General features: G+C 43.7%; 1 long non-coding RNA gene across 1 annotated transcript; it reads left to right on the top strand.

Moving 5' to 3' along the window:
* Positions 1-655: 655 nt before the first annotated feature.
* On the top strand, positions 656-4034 carry LOC109199273 (uncharacterized). Its single transcript, XR_002059704.1, has 3 exons — positions 656-678; positions 3591-3729; positions 3959-4034. It is a non-coding gene; the product is annotated as an uncharacterized LOC109199273 (long non-coding RNA).
* Positions 4035-4920: the final 886 nt, after the last annotated feature.

Raw genomic sequence — 4920 nt, 5'->3', positions numbered from 1 at the left:
TAATCCTAACTTAAGATTAGTCTTAAAACTTTCCTTTTTGGTAAAGCATATAGTTAGGGCCTTAGTTATGCTGCAATAGACGTAGGCTGCCGGGGGATTCCCATGATGCATAGAGTTTTCCTTTCAGTCACCTTTTTCACTCTCTATTGTTAATAGACTCTCTGCATTGATCATACCTGTTATTAATCTCTGTCTCTCTTCCACAGCATGTCTTTATCCTGTTTTCCTTCTCTCACCCCAACCGGTCAGCAGATGGCCGCCCCTCCCTGAGCCTGGTTCTGCCAGAGGTTTCTTCCTGTTAAAAGGGAGTTTTTCCTTCCCACTGTCGCCAAAGTGCTTGCTCATAGGGGTCATATGATTGTCAGCTTTTATAAGGACCTTTTTAAGAGTGATTTCTCAGAAAATCCCAGTTTGTGCAATAGCTTCTTCAAGGGACTCCCTCAGGTGGCGGCTCCAGCCAATCGAAAACTGGAGGTTCAGCCAACTTTGCATGAACTTCATACTGCTCTGATGACTTTCAGATGGTAGAACTCCTGGCATGGATGGTCTTCCTGTTGAGTTCTACAAAGCCTTTTGGTCTGTGATGGGTGAGGATTTGCTGGAGGTTGTCACAGATAGTCTGCAGAGAGGCTTGCTGCCTCTGAGCTGTAGAAGGCGATCATCACTCTCAAGGTCAAGGTAACTTTATTTATACCCATAGGCAAGGTAAATTTGCTTTACAGAAAAATGATAGCATTTGGCATCCCTTCAAAACACACATACCTAATAAACCTCACTGTAGCACATATATAGTAATTTAATATTTCGAATGAAAAACAAAAACAGTTCTTATTTAATTCAGTGATAGCAACAGGGACAAAGCTATTTTATAACGCTTTGTCCTGCATCTTTGAAATAGAAACCTCCGTCCTGAGGAAAGAAGCTGAAATTCACCCCTTAGAGGATGGGAACCATTTTTAAGGATTGATAAAGCCATCCTCCTTACCTGCTTAGAGTACAGGGAGGCTAAACAAGACTGTGGCTCACCTATCAGACGACTGGACCATCTCACTATCTGATTTAGAGAGCTTTTCTCTGTGACAGAGGTCTGACCAAACCATGCCACCAAACAAAGATAAAACAGACTCAATAAAAGAACGATAAAACAAAGTTAAAATTCTTTGGTCAATGTGGAAATGAGCAAGTTTCCTAAGGCAAAAAGGTGCTGGTGACCCTTTTTACAAACTGATTTGCAATTCTGATCAAAGTTCAGTTTTTCATTGATTATGGTCCCAGATATTTATATGATTGTACTTGCTCTATTTTCTGACCTTTAATTAAAGTGACTCCGTGCCCATCTGCTGCCAAAGAAGGGAGCTCTACGCAATTTGAAGAACTGGAGACCAGTCTCGTTGTTCTGTACAGACTTTCTTTTGCTTAGTCCTGGCCACCAGACTTCGAGACGTGCTGGCTTTTGTCGTTCATGGAGACCAAACGTATTGCGTGCCCGGCAGGCTGATAAGTGATAATGTCACTTTGATTAGAGATTTTTGGACCTCTCTAGCTCTTTGGGCAAGATGTTGGTCTCATTTCTCTAGACCACGAAAAAGCTTTTGACCGGGTTGAACGCCAATATTTGGGCACACTTTAACTGCTTTTGGCTTCAGCCCAGGTTTTGTAGCAGTGATTCAGGTTCTGTACCGTGACATTACCAGTGTACTGAAAATAAATGTGGATGCGGGGGTGTCCCTGGAAGGGGCCTCTGGAAAAATTTGTATAGGCTGCTGGTAAAAACTCTCAATCAAGACAAGCTGAATGGACGCAATGACACGGTGTGGAGGACCCATCTCTCCTTGGCACTGACATCAAACCAGCATGGAGATCCCTTTACAACCTCCCCTCACGAAAAAAATGCAGACTTGCAGTGGAGAATTCTTCATGGCATTGTTGCTGTAAACTCTTTTGTTTCTGTTATTAACGCTGCTCTGGAAGACAAATGGGCCTCAGCACCTCCCTCTGCAACTGGCTGCTGGATTTCCTCAGCCAGAGGCCTCAAGCGGTGCGTGTGGGACAAGGTCTCAAACAGCATCACCCTGAGCACGGGGGCTCCACAGGCTGTGTGCTCAGTCCTCTGCTCTTCACCCTGCTGACACATGACTGCTCACCAACCTACAGCTCCAACCACCTTGTGAAGTTGCGGACGATACAACGCTGGTGGGCTCATCACCAAGGGCGATGAGACCCACTACAGGAAAGAGGTTGAGCTCCTGACCACGTGGTGCAGAGACAAACCTGCTGCTAAATGTTAGCAAGACCAAGGAGGTTATTGTCAACTTCCAGAGAGGCCACACCTGTCACCCCCATTGACCATCGACGGCGCAGCGGTGGAGAGGGTGAGCAGCACCAAGTTCCTGGGGTGCACATCAGTGAGGACCTCTCCTGGACCACCAACACAGCATCACTGGCCAAGAAACACAACAGCGCCTCTATTTCCTGCGCAAACTCAAGCGGGCAAGTGCTCCACCACCCATCCTGACCACATTCTACAGAGGAACCATTGAAAGCATCCTTTCCAGCTGCATCACTGTGTGGGCGGTAGCTGCACTGACTATAACAGGAAAGCTCTACAACGCATTGTGAGAACAGCTGAGAGGATAGTTGGTGTACCACTCCCCTCCCTGCAAGACATCTACACCACCCGCCTCACCCGCAAAGCCATCACAATTGTCAACGATGCAACCACCCGCGCACTGTCTGCTTAGCCTCCTGCCCTCTGGAAAGAGATACAGAAGTCTCCGCTCCTGCACTACCAGGCTCACCAACAGCTTCATCCACCAGGCTGTGAGACTGCTGAACTCTCTCCTCTCCCGGCTCCCAGCCAGCAGAACCCAGACTGGCAGGAGTATAGGAAGACAGACTGGACTCTACCCTCCCCACCCCCCCCACCCACACTCCCCAACAAGGAAACACTCTGAACCAAGAACTGGAAACACTCCTGACTGGAAACAACTACCTCTGCATTGCAATTGCACACACCTGCTGCTATATATTTTTAGTATTTTTTTAGCACTATTTATTATTATATTACTACTACTGCTGCTACAGTCTTATGCTGCATTAAAACAAAAACCCTTACCAACCACAACCTGGGACTACCTCAAGTAGACTAGTATACTACTTTCCAGGCACACTGTTGGAACACTTTATCATATGTTCGGTCTTGTCTTGTTATATCCTGTATGTTACCTAATATAATGCCTTAAGTCTACCTGCACTTTTTATTTTATATTACCTTATTGTTAGGACTGTTTTTGTTGTGCATCTGCACTTTATTGTTGTCAATGTTTACGCATGGGACAGTGTGAAACGTAATTTCAATTCCTTTGTATGGCAAGTACATTTGAAGAAATTGACAAATAAAATTGACTTTGACTTTGACAAATGTCCGTTCTGTGAGCAGAAGGAGACCGTTTCATTGTTTTCTGAATGTGTTCACCTCTCGGCTGTTTGTGCTTCTAAAAGCTATCTTTAGTAGATGTAAAGAAGAAAATTAAATTTAACAAATCAGTGATCTGTGAATTCGTATTTTTCTTTTTCTTTCTTCAATTCAGGTGCTTTACACTTGTCCTCTCCCAGCATTCAGCACTTCAGACACTCAACACCCCACCCAGACGACAGCCTTACCCCGACCTGATGAGAAGGATGGATGACCAAAGGACAAACTGGAGAGTGGAGCTGTTTTCCAACTATGTAAGCTATCACCTCACATTGACTACAAACTGTCTTGAAGACTAAATTCTTCCAGTAGTTGGTATAAGTCATGGTTCGATGTCAGCAGCACTGTAGGTTTAAGTTTATTTATAGTTTTCATGTGTGTATGTTGGATTTAAAATTGCGTTTTAACAACATACTGCAACTACCAACAATGAAAATCTGTTGTGTGTTAAAATGACAACTTTCTTGTGTTATTGCTTTGCAGGGCAGTGTCTTTAGCAATCCTGGAACAGCTGAGAGTGGACAGAGCTGCACAGAGGACCAAAGATCCACTCTCAGCACTTTTATCTGACCGGCCCCAGCACCACCCCTCTTCACCCAACGTGAGGAGGGACCTGACCCCGCCTGCACAGAGGGAGTTGTGGACATCATTTCTGTGTCACTGGGTTTAGGAACCTTCTCACACACACACACGGATGAACACTGTCACTGGAAGATGTCTCCATTGCATCAGCAGGATGTAAGCATTTATACAATATTGCAGTTTGTGATGTTTTATACATGTTTTTATCTCTTCATTTAAAACTAGGATATAAAATAAACCAATTTCATAATATTTTCTGTGTATTTCTTTATAATAAGTTATTTGGAGCATCATTGCAGCCTGTCAGCTTTTTATTGAGGATTTAGAAAGTTGTTGGTGGCCTGAGTGTGTACAGTGGGGAGTTGTTTTGTCACATGGTGAAAGTGACCTGATGGGGCAAAAAGACAAACTGAACAATTTGGGGATTCACAGACTTTTGTATCCTTTGAAAAAATGAAGAAACTTGTTCTCTGTAAACAAAAGCTCAAATATAAACCATCCTGACACACTGACAGAAATGATCTGCTATCTATAAGCAGGACAATGTTTTCATGAGCCTGGTGGAGGTAATTTGCATGAGTTTAATCTCCTGGTCAAAACTTGCATGATTCTGTTAGGACTGTAACTTTCTCCTGTTTATTTATTAATTTGTGTATTGTAGAAGATTAATACATTCACCAACCTATTCTTACTTGGCCTGAATGTTTGAATGTTTGCAGTTTCAGGTCATCCTACTAATCAGTTTTAAGTACTGTAGAAAGTGAGTACCAATTTAATCAAGTCCTGGGATGAAATGGACAAAAGGGTAATGTGACAGCCACATTACCGGTAGTTCCCTTTCCTCGTTTAACAATGTGTAAGCA

This window comes from Oreochromis niloticus, unplaced genomic scaffold (genome assembly GCF_001858045.2).
Source record: "Oreochromis niloticus isolate F11D_XX unplaced genomic scaffold, O_niloticus_UMD_NMBU tig00007656_pilon, whole genome shotgun sequence".
Taxonomy (NCBI): domain Eukaryota; kingdom Metazoa; phylum Chordata; class Actinopteri; order Cichliformes; family Cichlidae; genus Oreochromis; species Oreochromis niloticus.
The sequence above is the reverse complement of the archived record's forward strand: the minus strand, read 5'-3'. Positions and strand labels throughout refer to the sequence as shown.